Below are 17,533 nucleotides of genomic sequence, written 5' to 3' on the forward strand. Positions count from 1 at the left end.
ATGCCATAGTCAGATGTGAAAAGGAGAATTTTCAAGAAGCCCAAGACTTCTTTGCTGCAAATGCTGATGGGATCACCACCTCCATAGATAGGAGCCCACAGGAGGGTCCCAGCAGTGCCCCATTCAAGGGGTGGAACTTCAACCCAGATCTCTTGCTCTAGAGATGATTCCCACACTTCTCTTTATGCACAGCTCTGAGAAGAGGGGTCCCTAGTGACTTAATCTCAGGAGAGACCAAACACAAGTCAGAAAGTTTGATCAGACCCTTTGGGATCTTCAAGATAATGCTGTTCCTACCCTTTGGGTGGGTGCCATCACTTCTCTGGACATGACAGCCCTGGTAGTGGGGAGCTGGGATCCCAGTGGGTGGGGAGATGCCAAGGCCCCTGCCTAGGGACCTAGAGGTTTGTGGAGTATGTCCTTCCTCCTGGGACAACTGCCTGTATACTTCTGTAATTACCCTGTAGGACACAGACACAGACAACAATTTATTTCTCTCATTGACCCTGAAGCCAAGGTACAGTGCTTCCCAGGACCCCCTTCAAATATAAGTGTGGTGCCCTTTAGTTTACCAGGTATAAAGGGAGGGATAGTAGAAGGGTCTCAAAATCCCTTTGATGTCACTATTGGAAGAATCTTTACTGAATCTCTCTTAGCAATGGTGGCCCCTTTGACCCTTCATTGCCTTCTTAATGGTGTGGATGCCCTCACATGCCATCAAGGCCAGTGGGAAGAAACCCAGTGCCTGGTTTTCCTGAGGGGAGCTACATATCAGGAGTCTGTAGGACTGCAAATTGCACCCCCCCACATCCAATTAAAACAGTATATGGACATCAATATTGTGTGCAATAGAGGACTGAGTAATTGCACCCCATAATTCAAGATTTACTGAAGGAGGGGGGACATTAAACACACCATTTCTCCTTTCAGTCTGCCCACTTGACAAGCATTAAAGCCCCCTCCTAACAGGTGGCACTTTACAGTTGACTACTGAAATGTAAATTCCCAGCTGTGCATAAGATGGCTCACATTCCCAAGACTGTCTAGGCAGTTGAGGGTATCTAAAGGGCCACAGGGGAGACTCTGTCATGACTGAGCTAGCCAGTATGTCCCATTCAGCATCAATGACCAAGGAGTCCCAGCCACAGTCTGCTCTCAACGTGTACATCTCTACCCTTCTGCCTTGGGAATTCCTAACAGTCCAAACAGTGCAAGATGTTAGCCTGACCAGCTCAGGTAGAGCCTGTCATGAGTTCCCACTGGTCTGGGCAATTGAGGGTCACTGTCATTGTTCAATTATCATGCATTCCTGAAACTTTGTGAGACATGGGAGGCCTGCAGCCCTTCAGCAGCTATAAGGTGGGTTTTGTCACCTGACTGAGCTACTCCAGATTTTCGGTCTACTTTCATATGACTTGTGCATTTAGGCAGCCTTACCAGGAAGTGGCTGAGCTATGCCAGTTGATGCACAGGTAGTCTGAGTGCCAATGAAACATTTTGGGAACTGGAAAGTGTTTGTGCCATGGGGGTTATGCTGGAGCACCTAGTGACCATCTGGCACCAGATTGCCTTGCTATGTCACCGAGAGAGAGAACCCAGCACCATGACTGTCTTCATACAAAGGGAAATATTCTCTCCCAATACTTCACCTGAGCAAAGGACCATCCTGAAGCTTCCATTAAAGTTGTGGTCCCAATCAATGCAGTGGAAGGAAAGGCAGAGTGACATTGTCATGCTGGTTGTGGATACCACACCCTTCCATTTGTCTATCCACATGGTGCATTCACCTGCTTGCATTGGCAGGAAATAACACTACTTTGGGGGCTTACTTGCTATCCTGATGTCAAAACAATTGACAATCAGACTGATTATTTACTGTAGACGGGACTTGGAAAACTGGTGTAAGGATCTGTGTCTGACCTGCTGAGATAACTACACAGGAGAATGGGGTAGATGCAGTCTGAAGACAGACAGTTGTAGAGGTTCAGAGGGAGAGCAGGAAATGTAGTCAGTCTTTTAATAGTGGGGGAAAGGGTAGGCTCCATTTTAAAAAGTTTTTTTTTTTTCTGACAGGAAAGAGCCGGAAAATGAAACTAGATGGAAATGCAGTTTTTTTGATCCGTGACCTACTATGTGATGCCATGTGCTTCCCGAGCCTGGGAATTGGCTCTGGGAATCCTTACCAATGGTCATCATGGGGATGGTCATCCACGGTCTTGACAATGGCGATCTGGAACTATTTTGTGCAGTTTGCGTGAATCCAGAGGAATCTTTCCATAATCCTGATGGCAGTGTAGTCGGTTAGGAGTTTGTCATAAGGTCCTTCTCAGCGAGGTGGCACTGGGTGCTCTCTGAAGACCTGATGAGTGTCCCATATTCTGTAGAAAGGGTGGCAAGGCTAGTCAGTGGGAGAGGCCATGTTCTTATTGTCTATGCATGATATGACCCAAGTGTACCTGTTAGTTCTTGGACATGGCTATGCATGGCATCAACTTGGTCATATAAGTTATCATGAAGTTCACTCATCAGTAAAGAAAGGGTTAAATATTCCTTTCGAAAATACTGTTGCAAAGGGGGTCAGTCCCTGCCTGCTATTTGGAGCATTCCAAATCTCATTAAGGGCCAAGGACAATGATTCTGGATGTTCCAGGCCAGTTTCCAGGTGGATTTTTCCTGAAGGAATTTTGTGTCTAGTTTTTCATGTTCCATATCTGTTCCCCTAATCCACATATCCTCATCGTCCACTTCTGTGATGATTAAGGATGATGTGGGGTGAAATTCTAATTATCACCCCCAAGTCTTTGCAAGTACGTAGTTTGTCTATGTGCTGAAGTGAGTTCCTTGGTCTGGCTAAATCCATAATGGAATGGCAAATCCAGGAACCATTTCAGGCATTACATTCTTTACCACAGTCGTGGCATTGGCATGTCCAGTCAGACAGCATCAGTCCATCCACCAAACATGCAGCCATTAACCAAAGAGGAAGCCAATTTGTCAAATCCATCTGGAGAGCCCCAGTGGGCAGGGAGGGGCTAGAGGGACTCCCTGGGGCCTGCTGATATTATACAAAACTTGGAGAGATTTACAAGTAGTGCCTGGGAAATAATTTAGTCAGAGGTTTAGTGGATGCCTGGGAAGAACCCACTGTCTCTCAGTTTCTTAATTATCCCATCTCATGGGGTTGGGGCAAGACCAAAGGAGAGAAGAAAGGGGCCTCAGCAGGCCCACTCAACCCCAATGTACACCCCATCTGATCATTATCTGCCCACCTGTCTTTTCCCATTGTGAGGAACTTACACGATAAACAATAGTCCAAGTCAGGGAAAAAGGCAGGCTTCTAAAGTGAAGGAAAGGACAGGGGCCTCTGATCTTGGCTGTGTATTTGACAGCCTTGTGAGCTCTGTCAGTCGCTGGAGAGACAGTGACAGTCTCCCCACGGTTTGGGCTGGAGAGTGACTGTTAGCAATTTTAGCAGAAAGATCAGTCTCCCTTTGTAGGAAGGGGAGTGGGATAGCCCGATTTAAACTGTTAACATGACACAAGATGATGGAGGGGTTGGTCAGTGGCCTGCTGGTAGGTAGGTGGTGGGCCTAGAAATTACAAACTTGTCAGAGCGGAATACACAGGTGAGTGGGGATCCTAATGTATCCACACAGCAGCTGTGGGGGTGCAAGCATGCAGTGGGGCCTGATGGCCCAAGGTCTAATTTTCATGGAAAGAAAGTTATAGGACATATCCGAGAGGCACAGGTTGTCACAGGATACTTGCAGCCACTGCATTTCCATGGAATGAGAGGTGAAACATGTTATTGATATTCAGACAGCTGAGAGTTCGGGGTGTGCACAGAGCTAATATTAACACTTTAGGTTAATGACTCTGAAAGCCACGAAAAGAAATCTGTGGCAGCATCAGGTAGGGGTGAGGGGCTCACAGAGACAGAGCAAAGGCAGTGAAGTTAGGGTCCTTGGGAAGCAGTAGCCAGGTTTCCTTAGAAGCTTATGCAACTGCATTTTTATACCGGTGAGAGGGATGTGAAAAACTGACAAGACACTTTGTGGGGAGTTTTGAAGCACTGTGACATAGACCTCGTTGGCAGTAGCTGTTTGCAACCGTGGATATTAAGAAGACAGGAGGGTGTATGGCCCTGTCCGGCTGGTGCTTTAGGGGGGTGGGAGAGTCTGCAAGGGCTCCCTGATTCCTTTGGTAATAGAGTGACAGGTCACGGACATACTAAACAAGAGTGCAGCCTTGGGTGAAGGCACAGAATGTAAGTTGGCTTCAAGAACTTGGAATAATATTTAGCCCAACTTAGTTGCCTTTCCCAGGCATACATGAAAAGAGAACTTGTGAATCAGAGTACAATGGCATTGACAAGAAAGTCAAGATGTTCATTCCAGTAATGCATCTTCATCACCAGGAATTGAGGCATGAGCAGCAGCCCGGTTAGGGACAAAAGACGGGGGGGGGGTAATAGGTGACAAAAGACTTTATGGTTCCTACATTGTACAAATCAGTAGCTTTGCCTTCTGAATCAAATTCTGTTCTTTCTTTACTCACAAGATCAGGGTGTTACACGGTGAGGAGGTAAAGCAAGAACATCCTGCGGTAACAGAGTCTCTCACAGGGTCAGGTCCTCCCTCTGCAGCAAGACAGGGCATCTGGCTACTGATGGGTGGGGACAGTTCCTTTCTCAGGCCCCCTGAGCACAGGCTCTGCACTGGGGGCAATCCATCCTCTGTGCATGTGAGGCCCAGACACTAGTGGGCACGTCTTTAAGACTCATCCTCTGAGGAGCACTTTGAATGGAGGTGGGTCTCCATTAGGGAAAGGGGAAGCTTGAGGTGTGGTCTGATGGCCGGGAAATGAGAACACCTTATTGTCCCTCCTGCATTTTGGATATTAACTCCTTTTCAATATTTTTTATTGTAATGTCTACCCTCCCTAGACTGCCTTCTAGCTCTGCAAATATTTGCTTGCCCCTTTTCTAGTATGGTGTAGTCCCCCTTGCCTGCTTTGTTCTCTGTGACTTTGCTTTTATATCAAATCAATCATTCTCAAGTGAATGTCATCATGTTTATCTTTCATGTTTTCTTTGAAGGCATTTAGGTTCAAGTGTTCTTCTTAATCCTTCATCCATTTTGAGATTTTTTTTCTGTCGACGTATATGTATGAAGAAAGATTATGGCCAAATGTTATTATTTTGCATGTACATACCAATACTATTTTTTAATTTTTACTTTGTTTTTGAGGGAGAGAGACAGATCATGAGTAGGGAGGCACAGAGATAGAGGCAGAAACAGAATCCAGGCCCTGAGCTGTCAGCAGGAGCCTGATGTGAGGCTCGAACCCACAAACCGTGAGATCATGACCTGAGTGGAAGTGGGATGCTTAACTTACCGAGCCACACAGGTGCCCCTGGTCAACACCATGTTTAAGAGACACTATCCTCCCCCCACTGTGCATTGTTGGAAATCTCATGGAGGATTTGCTGACTGCATCTGCAAACGTCTACTTCTGGGCTCCGAAATGAGCTCCACTGGCCTAAATGTCTCATTTGATGCCAGCAGCACACTGTTGTGGTTAATGTACCTCTGCAATATCTTTAGAAAGAGAGAAGTGTGATGTCTCCAGGTTCTCTCAATGTCATGATTGTTTTGTTGCTTCCATGTGTTGTGTGCTTTCATATGAATTGTATATTTTTCAGGTTCCTTAAAAAACTCATTGGCATTGTTATTGACATAAAAAGATAAACATAAAAATACCATAAAAAAATAAAGCAGACAGAAAATAGAGACTATCACAAATACAGAAACAAATCAATTACATACAAACTTGTATTTGGAAAAGTAAGTAAAATTTGAAACAAATAAGTAGCCTGGGGAAATAGGGAAGACTCACACAAATGCAATCAGAATTGAAAGAGGAGACATAACTGAACTAAAGACATGAAAAGGATCATTAAAGGAAAACATAGGTATTTATAGGCCAACAATTAGATCACCAGGAACAAATTACACATTTATGCCATAATGTAGTCCACCAAGACTGTTTCATGGAAAAGTACAAAATGAACAAAAGAAAAATTAATAATTTTTCTCTATCTAAAACCACACCCTCCAAAAAATCTGCATAGGAGTCCATGGCTTTATTAAAACTTCTACTAAGTATTTAAAGAGGAATTAATGCCAATATTCCTCAAACTATTACAAAACACTGATAAAAAAAACAGCACTCCCAAATGAAACTTGTGAGGACAGCATTGTTTTCACACCAAAACCAAAGAAAGACACCACAAGAAGGGAAACTACAGGTCACTATCTCAAATGAACATACATGCAAAATTCCTTCACAAAATCTGAGCATACTGAATTCAACAGAACATTGAGAGGATCATACAACATAATCCAGGGTGATTCACTCCAGGGATGCGAGGATCCTTCAACATACACAGATGCATAAATGTGATGTCCTCCATTAACAGAGGGAATGATTGAATCAAAGCCATCATTAATTGATTCAAAAAAACATTAGACAAAATTCAACACATGTTCATCATTTAAAAAGAACCCAATTAAAAAGGAACTGAAGGAAATTACCTCCACATGATCATGGCCACTATGAAAAGCCCACACCTGACAGCATATTGAACGGTAAAATGCTGACCGCTTTCCTGTCAAATCAGGAGCCAGGCAATGATGGTCACCCCTAACATAAGCATTCCCCATGATAACGTGAAGAATACATATGCCACCTCAAACTATGTCATCTTGTCACACTGCTTTTTGGGTGAAAGCCACTTGAGAAATAGTCCAAGTACACTCAGACTCTCCATTGTCCCTTGACAGCAGGATATAAATCTCCCTCCCGTGTACCAAGAGGGAAGAACCATCATTAGCACCAGAATAAGGAACACAGGGACAAGAAGGCTATGCAAACAAACCTACTTACTTGGTGACTAACATAATACCCCAAACTTAACTCTTGCCAAATCCAATGTTTTGTTGTCTGAAAGTCACAAGTGCCACCTGCTTTGTCCTTTCTCTGGGTGTCATATCATTAGGAAGGCCATGCACATACAAAATGAAATTTATTCTCTCCTGTAGATATGTGTTATGTCAATTAAATCCTTACACTGGCTAAATCCCAGAAGAAAAGAAGGGAAAAGCTTTATTCTCCTACAACTGGAAGACATAACCAGAAAAAAATAGGGAATAAAAAAAATAAAAGACATTTAAATCAGTAAGGAGGAAGGAAAATTAGTTGTTTGCAGGTGACATTGATCTCAAACATAACAAAACCATAGAGATCCCACAAAAAATATTAGAACCAGTTTTTTTTAATGCGGAAAAGAGTAGGATGCAAAATGAACAAAGAAAATAAATAAAAATAAACCACCTGTGATTCTACACACCAGCATGAAAATACATGCAAAATAAATAACAAAATTATACAAGTGAAAATGGCACAGAATAAAGTATTTTGGGTTAAACTTCAAAAAGTATGCAAAATACATGTAGAGTGAAAATGATCGATGTGGATGAAAGACCTGTAAAAATGCACACAGGACTGCAAATATACCTGTACTCACTGAATACAATTATTCAAATTGTCACAGCACCATTTACACAAACTAAACTACAAGTGCGTCCCTAACCCTGTTGTTCACTTTTAAAGAATCAAATCTAAGACTGGAGCTTCATATATATGTCAGAGCACATGCAAATGGGGTCCTCTCTATGGTGATAAAACCAGCCCATCCCAGACTCTGCAGCTGGGAGAGGAGCCCCAGCCCCGGGAGTCCCAGGTGTTCCCATTCTCTGATCAGGACAGAACAGACACCTCACCATGGAGTTTGTGCTTGGCTGGGTGTTCCTGGTTGCTCTTTTAAAAGGTAATTCATGGTGAACGAGAGACGCCGAGTATGTGAGTGGATATGAGTGAGACCAGTAGATGTGTGACAGTTTCCTGACCAAGATGTCTTATGTCTGCAGGTGTCCAGTGGGACGTGCAGCTGGTGGAGTCTGGGGGAGACCTGGTGAAGCCTGGGGAGTCCCTGAGACTCACCTGTGTAGCCTATGGATTCACCTTCAGTAGATATGGAATGAGCTGGGTTCGCCAGGCTCCAGGAAAGGGGCTGCAGTGGCTCGCATATCTTCATACTGATGGAAGTAGCACAAACTAGGCAGATTCTGTGAAGGGCCGATTCCCCATCTCCAGAGACAACTCCAAGAACACGCTGTATCTGCAGATGAACAACCTGCAGGCCGAGGACAAGGCCACATATTACTGTGTAAGAGACAGGGTGAGACACCTCGCTGGGAGCCCAGACACAAACCTCCCTGCAGGAGGTGATCAGCACCACCGGGGGGCGCACACTATGCACAATTCTGCTTTGTGTTCCCAGGAGCAGGTGAAGATGGAGGGTACAGGCAGGTTTCCTCTCAGGGTCTGGGGCTTTCTCTCAACACAGCAGTTTCTCCAGGGAGCCTCTCTGGACACAGGATTCTGTGTTTACCTATTACCTGTGTGACTTAGATCATTGTTTTCATAGGAAAACTACCCTAACATGCCAAAGACACAGTTGTTTGCATTGCTTCCTCCTGTCCCTCAACATGAGTGAATTACAGATTTCCTGAGGCACAATAGCTGAACATTTACATGAGTCCCAGATGCACTCCCTGTGCAGCCAGGACCACAAGCTCCCACAGCTCCCCATTATCTTCACCCAGCCCTTGTCCCAATCAAACAACGTGACACTTCCTTCATGGCACTTTGCTACTCAGGACTTTAAATGAGCTACAGCTTTATTCAATTCCTCTAAACAAGAGATAAATCATCTCCATGTATTAGTCAGGATTCCCTCGAGCAACAGAACCCAAAGCACATTGGTTTCCATGGCAAAACATGTTGAGAAATCCCATGATCTACTGTCACAAGTTGGGAAGCCAGGAAAACCAGTGGTATAATTGTCACCTGATTCTGAACTAGTGTCAAGTCTCAGAACCTGCAGAGCCTATGATGTAACTCTAAGAACAAGGGCAGGAGGAGACCAATGTTCCAGTTCAAACAAGCACATGGGAAGTAAAAATGAGGGAGTTCTTCCTCCCTCTGCAACGGATTCTACTCAGAACTATGATAGAATGGGTGATGCCCAGGCAGAAAGAAACCATGGATGGAAATGCCAATCTCTTCTGGAAACTCATCACAGACATACACAGAAACAGTCGTGAAAGTGGACACCCATGACACAGTCAAGATGACACATAAAGGTAATTATGACACGTCAACCTGCTGTAAATGTCGAGTTCAAAAACTGAAGATTTAGAAGTCCATGCCGTCACTGGGATGGACCATGGTGGGCATAGCAGTGCTCCTGTGGAGAAGGAGCCCCGAGGCCCATAGAGACTGCTGCGGTTTGAGGATCCCCTGGGTCATATCGGGTGAGACAGTTACCTTCTTGGAGTGCATTTGGGAGACAGGGCCTTGCCTCTCATGGGGCAGGAGACTGACAGGCACCATTGCACTGCCCTGGTCATTAGCATAGGAGCCTCTGCTGAGAGCAGCTAAGTGAACGCTCCCTTCTTGTTCTTCCTCACCATGAACTCCAAGCTCCTGGTGTTCATGCAACTGCCCTTCTGGGATAAGCAGCTCCAACCAAGTCACAGCAAGACACTGTCCCAGAGGATCAGTGGGGTCCCTGTCACATTGAGTTCAAGTGTTTGATGTATTCAAACCCAGCTAGAGCTCCTGAAATAAAACATAAGAGCCCTGAGCTGCCAGGTGTGCCAATGGATTGGACAAAGGCAGGGTGAAGGCCAGGTTCTGAAGGAAGCCTGGGACCCATGTGTACAGATTGTTCTATGTGAGGGCTTCCTGAACAGGGGTGGCTGGAAACTCCAACTGCAGGGACTAGAGAAGGAGTTGATGCCAATATTTCCTCCTACCAATTATCATGGACAGAATTCAGTGAGTAGCACAACACCCCCCAGTAGATACTGAGCCTCTGACACCAAGCCATACCCACCTTTCCTTCCTCAGGTGCTTCCTTACTAGGGAAAGAGTGCCTAGAACCCAGACCACCATTGCACCCCTCCCTCCAAAGACCACCATATACCCCCACAGGCACCAAGTCTACTGACAATATAGTGAGGCATAGCTTCACCTCTACGGGAAATAGGAATTAGCCTCTTTTAATAAGGAGACCAAACTCACCTAGTTAAAACTCACAACACTATGGACAAAGTTGAAAAACTCTCCCCTGGAGGCAAGGAGAACTCTGCAGAGGACTGACCTGAGGGACAGTGCAGCCAATACATGACAGCACAGTGCACACAGCACATGCAAGAAATGCTTCCAGAATGTCAGGTCGTCAACAGTATGTAAACATTTCTAAAAAAAAGACACTACTCTAGAAGCAGAAAACATAACAGGATTTTCGTAAAACACTTAAGAAAGCAGAGACATGGACATACAGAGTGATGGAGGAATTCATTCCAAAAGAAAAAACCATAAAAGGACATTGCCAAGGATATAATTAAACACATATAAATAATAAGCCTCAAACAGAACTTAATACCTATCATAAGGAAATCGAACTTTTGAAAACTATCATAAGAATACTAGCTGTGCTTGAGAAAGCCTAGAAGACATGAGAATACCCTGACTACAGATGGAAAAGACCTAAAACCCAGTCAGGCTGAAATTTTTAAAATGCTGTGACCAAGATGTGAACCTGATTGGATATAATGAACTCAAGGCAGAAAGAAGCAGATGAATGATGCAGATGTCATGTAAGTGACATGGAAGATAAAATTTTGTGAGAAATGAAGCCGGGAAGAAGAGAAAAATTAAAATATTGCATCACAAACCTATACTTAGGGAATCAGCAACTCCATATAGTGTAATAAAATTCTTTTCAAAGGAGCCCCAGAAGAAGAAGTGAGGGAGAAAAAAGGGGAGAAGTTTTGTCTGAGTGCATTAGAGTGGAAAATTTCCACTAAATGGTGAAGGAAACAGACGTCCACAGCTATGAGTCACAGAGAACTCCCATTAAAATTTAAAAAAAAAAGGCCAACTCTGAAACATCACATAGGAAAATTCACAAATACACGGATTAAAAAAACCCTATAAGCATGAAGACAGAAGAGTTTGCTAACGAATACGGGAAGATAAAAAAAGATTATGGCAGAAGTGTCCACAAAAACCTGCAGGAAAGAAGGGAGTGGCATAATATCCTCAAATGTTCAATTGAAAATTAAGCAGTCAATGGGGGAGGAAACAAGATGGCAGAGGAACGTGGAAGACTTTTGTGTGTCTCGCGTACATGAAATACAGCCAGACCAACACTAAACCATCCTACACACCTAGAAAACTGATTGAGGATTAACACAACAATCTGCACAACCTGAACCACAGAATTCAACAAGTACGTGGTGTGGAGAGGGGACCTTGGGGAGCAAGAAGCTGCAGGAAGGGAGGTGCTTTTGCAGGCAGAGAGAGGACGGAGACTGGGGAGTGGGGGAGAATAAAGAAAAGCACCCCTCCCCAAAAGCAGCTGGAGAGAAAGTGGAAAATTGGAAATAGCCACAGGGACTAAACTAAAAAGGGAGAAAGGAGAAAGGAGAGTATGTAAATTCCACTAAGACTGTAAACAAGGGGAGTGCAAAGGGTGCAACTCCACAGCTCAATACCTGGAGGTGCTCTGGTGGGAAGGGAGAATCCCAGGAACAGAGTGGGGTCCGGGATGTTCTCAGGCCACACCGGGAGAGGCAGTTGTACTGCTGGAAGGACATTTGGAGGCGACTGCCAAAGCCATCTGGTCCCAGCAGACCCTGGAAAACGGCCACCTTCGCTGGTGCTGGAACAAGGTCGTTTAGGGTGGAGCCTGGTGCCAGACGTATGTTGTGATTTTCCATAATCCATGAAACGCTGCTGCTACACTCTCTCGCGAACTTTTTCTGGGGCGGGCTGCCAACTGACCACAGTCTCAGGGCACCAACAATAGCAGGGTCCAGCAAGCATTCCTAGCTGCAGCCGATATTCGGCCATTGCTCATTCGGCCATTACTTGGTGAGACCCTCGCACAGAGGGGCAGAACAGGTCAAAGCTGCGGTCCTTTGGACGTAAGGGACTGGGGAAAACAGCCGCGTCTGTGACAAAACTTGGGAGAGAGGTGCGGCCTGGGGCCTGGTCATGGAGAGTGAAGGAGCAGGGAGTGGACAAGGGCTGAAGACAGAGGATGGGTGCACGATTGCTGATCCAGGAGAACAGACTGGGTCCCTGGGTGGCGCCATTTTCACCTCTCACGCGCATGTGGATTCGCAACTACAAGCACCGCAACAATCCACCCCAGGAGCCTAAAAGCGCCATCTCGTGGAGAGCAGAGCCATTACACTGAGCCCCGCCCAATTGGGCCAACAGGGCTCTTCAGGAACACAAGTCTCACTGCTGCTTACTTTATGGACTATAAAGAGCTACATAGACTGACATCTAGGGGATAACGAAGTAATTTCAGTCCTACTTCAATCTGTTAGCAGGTTCATCTAGTCAATTTTCTTTCTTTTTTTTCTTTTTCTCTTTTACACTTCTTTTCTTTTTCTTGAATGCAGAAAGTGAAAAAACTATTTTTATTATCAATTATTAAAAATATTTTTCGTTAATTTTTACTACTAGATTTTTTTACATTTCTGTATTTTTTTTCAAATTCTATTTTACTTTCATCATTTTATTTTACTCTACTTCAGTGTATTCCCATTTTCAAATTTCCAAACAGTTTCCTTTTTATTTTCTCTTTCTTTTTCTCTTTTTATCTTCTTTGTTTCTGTAGTTTTTCTGGAATGCAGAATGAAAAAAACTTCATGTTACTTTCAATTTCTATTAAAAATATTTTTCTTTAATTTTTTTAGTATATTTATTGCTTTTATGTACATTTTTTCAAATTCTATTTTACATCCATCATTTTATTTTAGTCTACTATGGTGTATTCACTTTTGAATTTTCAAATGATTTCCTTTTTTTCCTTTTTTTTAATCTTTTTTCTCTTTTTTTGTTTCCTCTCTTTTTTCTAGAATACAGAAAAAGAAAAACATCACATTTATTTTTAATCTTTATTAAAAATATTTTTCTTTATTTTTTCTACTATATTCTTTACTTTTCTGTATATTTTTTCAAACTCTATTTTACTCCCATCATCTCATTTTGGTCTACTTCAGGGTATTCATTTTTTCAAATTCTCGATATTTTCTTTTTTTTTCTAACCCTCCCATTTTTTTCTCTAATCTGTCAAACCACTTTCAACACCCAGAACAAAACACACCTAGGATCTAGCATATTCCATTCAATTTGTGTGTGTGTGTGTGTGTTTAAATTTAATTTTAATAGTTTTGTAATTTTATCTTTTTATTTCAATTTCGCGACCTCATTAATTCCTTTTCTCCCTTCAAAATGAAAAACCGAAGGAATTCACCCAAAAGAAAGACCACGAAGAAACGACAGCCAGGGATTTAACCAACAAAGATACAAGCAAGATGTCTGAACCAGAATTTAGAATCACAATAATAAGAATACTAGCTGCAGTCAAAAATAGATTAGAATCCCTTTCTGCAGAGATAAAAGAAGTAAAAATTAGCCAGAATGAAATTTAAAATGCTATAACTGAGCTGCAATCACGGATAGATGCAGAGGTGGCATGGATGGATGAGGCAGAACAGAGAATCAGCGTTATAGAGGACAACCTTATAGAGAATAATGAAGCAGAAAAAAAAGAGGGAGATTAAGGCAAAAGAGCAAGATTTAAGAATTAGAGAAATCAGTGACTCATTAAAAAGGAACAACATGAGAATCATAGGGGTCCCGGAAGTGGAACAGAGAACTAGGGGTGGAAGGGTTATGTGAGCAAATCATAGCGGAAATCTTTCCTAACCTGGGCAAAGACACAGACATCAAAATCCAGGAAGCACGGAGGACTCCCATTAGACTCAACCAAAACCGACCATCAACAAGGCACATCATAGTCAAATTGACAAAGTACTCAGGCAAGGAGAGAATCATAAAACCAACAGGAAAACAAAGTCCATAACTTACAAGGGAAGACAGATCAGGTTTACAGCAGACCTATCCACAGAAACTTGGCAGGCCAGAAAAGAGTGGCGGGATGTATTCAGTGTGCTAAATCAGAAAAATATGCAGCCAAGAATTCTGTATCCAGCAAGGATGTCATTCAAAATAGAAGGCGAGATAAAAAGATTCCCATACAAACAAAAATTAAATGAGTTTGTGACCACTAAACCAGCCCTGCAAGAAATTTTAAGGGAGACTCTCTGAGTGGAGAAAAGATGAAAATATATCTGTATAAATAAATAAATACCAAAATCAACAAAGATTAGAAAGACCAAAGAACACCACCATAAACTCCAACACTACAAGCATCATAATAGCAATAAACTCCTATCTTTCAGTACTCACTCTAAACGTCAATGGACTCAATGCCCTAATCAAAAGACACAGGGTAACAGAATGGAGAAGAAAACAAGATCCATCTATATGTTTTTTACAAGAGGCCCACTTTAGACCTAAAGACGCCTCCAGATTGAAAATAAGGGATGGAGAACCATCTATCATGCTAATGTTCAACAAAAGAAAGCCGGAGTAGCCATAGTGATATCAGACAATCTAGACTTTAAAATAAAGACTGTAGAAGAGATGCAGAATGGCATTATTTCATTCATAATCAAAGGGTCTATCCACCAAGAAGACCTAACAATTGTAAACATTTATGCACAAATTGTGAGAGCACCCAAATATAGAAATCAATTAATCACAAACATAAAGAAACTCATCGATAAGAATACCATAACAGTAGGAGACTTCAACACCCCACTCACAACAATGAACAGATCACCTGATCAAAAAATCAACAAGAAAACAATGGCTTTTAATGACACACTGGTTAGAAGGACTTAACAAATATATTCAGAACATTACATCCTAAAGCAACAAAACATGCATTCTTCTCCAATGCACATGGAACGTTCTCCAGAAAAGACCATATACTGGGACAAAAATCAGCCCTAAGTAAGTACAAAAAGATCGAGATCATACCATGCATATTTTCAGACCACAATGCCATGAACTCAAAATCAACCACAAGTAAATATTTGGAAAGGTAACAAATAATGAGAGACTGAAGAACCTACTAAAGAATGAATCGGGCTAACCAAGCAGTTAAAGAAGAAATTAAAAGTATATGGAAGTCAATGAAAATAACACCACAACGCAAACCTCTAGGATGCAGCAAAGGCAGTCATAAGAGGAAAGTATATAGCAATCCAGGCCTTCCTAAAGAAGGAAGAAAGATCTCAGATACACAACTTAACCTTTGACTAACGAGCTGGAAAAAGAACAGCAAATAAAACCCAAAACCATCAGAAGACAGGAAATACTAAAGATCAGAGCAGAAGTTAATGCTATCAAAAGCAAAACACAGTAGAACAGATCAATGAGACTAAAAGCTGGTGCTTTGAAAGAATTAACAAAATTGATAAACCACTATCCAGTTTGATCAAAAAAAAAAAAAACAAAAGGAAAGGACCCAAATGAATAAAATCATGAATGACAGGAGAGATCACAACCAACACAACAGAAATAAAAACAGTAATAAGAGAATGTTATGAGCAATTGTAGGCCAATAAAATGGGCAATCTGGAAGAAATGGACAAATTCCTAGAAACATATATACTACCAAAACTGAAACAGGAAGAAAAGAAAATTTGAACAGACCCATAACCAGTAAGGAAATTGAATAAGTAATCAAAAATCTGCCAAAAGACAACAGTCCAGGACCAGATGGCTTTCCAGGGGAATTCTACCAAACATTTAAGGAAGAGTTAACACCTATTCTCTTTAAACTGTTCCAAAAAGTAGGAATGGAAGGAAAACTTCCAAACTCTTTCTAGGAAGCCAGCATTACCTTGATTCCAAAAACAGACACAGACAACACTTAAAAGGAGAACTATAGACCAATTTCCCTGAAGAACATGAATGCAAAAATCCTCAACAAGATATTATCCAACCAGAAAACATTAAAAAATTATTCACCACGAACAAGTGGGATTTATACCTGGGATACAAGGCTGGCTCAATATCTGTAAAACAATTAACGGGATTCATCACATCGATAAAAGAAAGGACAGGAACCATATGATCCTCTCCATAGATGCAGAGAAAGCATTTGACAAAATACAACATCCTTTCTTGATAAAAACCCTCAAGAAAGTAGGGATAGAAGGACCATACCTCGAGATCATAAAAGCCATCTATGAACGACCCAATGCTAATATCATCCTCAATGGGGAAAAACAGAGAGCTTTCTCCCTAAGGTCAGGAACAAGACAGGGATGTCCACTCTCGCCAATGTTATTCAACATAGTATTGGAAGTCTTAGCCTCTGCACTCAGACAACACAAAGAAATTAAAGGCATCTGAATCAGCCAGGAGGCAGTCAAACTTTCATTCTTCACAGATGACATGATACTCTATATGGAAAACCCAAAAGACCCCACCAAAAAACTGCTAGAATTGACTCATGAATTCAGCAAAGTGGCAGTATATAAAATCAACGCAGAGAAATCGGTTGCATTCCTATACACCAACAATGAAGCGCCAGAAAGAGAAAACAGGGAATCTATCCCATTTACAGTAGCACCAAAAACCATTAAATACCCAGGAAGAAATCTAACCAAAGAGGTGAAAAATCTTTACACTGAAAACTATAGAAAGCTTATGAAAGAAATTGAAGAAGACAAAATATGGAAAAAGATTCCATGCTCCTGAATAGGAAGAACAAATATTGTTAAAGCGCTGATAGTACCCAAAGTAATCTACATATTCAATGCAATCCCGATCAAAGTGACACCAGCATTCTTCACAGAGCTGGAAAAAATAATCCTAAAATTTTTATGGAACCAGAAAAGCCGCCGAATAGCCAAAGAAATCTTGAAAAAGAAAACCAAAGCAGGAGGCATCACAATCCCAGACTTTCAAGCTATACTTCAAAGCTGTAATCATCAAGACAGTATGGTGCTGGCACAAGAACAGACACTCAGGGGCATCTGAGTGGATCAGTCTGTTAAGCATCCGACTTTGACTCAGGTCACGATCTGGCAGTTCGTGAGTTAGAGTCTCACATCAGGTTGTGTGCTGACAGTTCAGAGCCTGAAGCCTGCTTGGAATTCTGTGTCTTCCTCTCTCTCTGACACTCCCCCGCTCATGCTCTGTCTCTGTCTCTGAAAGGTAATAAATAAATGCCAAAAAATATTAAAAAAAAAAAACAAGAACAGACACTCAGATCAATGGAACAGAATAAAAAATCCAGAAATGGACCCACAAATGTATGGCCAAATACTCTTTGACAAAGCAGGAAAGATTATCCAATGGAATAAAGACAGTGTCTTCAGCAAGTCGTGCAGGGAAAACTGGACAGCAACATGCAGAAGAATGAACCTGGACCACTTTCTTACACCATACACAAAAATAA

General features: G+C 42.2%; 1 pseudogene; it reads left to right on the top strand.

Annotated features, from left to right (window-relative positions):
- Positions 1–7,807: 7,807 nt before the first annotated feature.
- Positions 7,808–8,530, top strand: LOC124512398 (immunoglobulin heavy variable 3-74-like; annotated as a pseudogene).
- Positions 8,531–17,533: the final 9,003 nt, after the last annotated feature.

The sequence above is a fragment of the Lynx rufus genome, unplaced genomic scaffold, assembly GCF_022079265.1.
Source record: "Lynx rufus isolate CCGP_SWC_20201006 ecotype Redwood Valley unplaced genomic scaffold, mLynRuf1.p SCAF_17, whole genome shotgun sequence".
In the NCBI taxonomy this organism is placed as follows: Eukaryota; Metazoa; Chordata; class Mammalia; order Carnivora; family Felidae; genus Lynx; species Lynx rufus.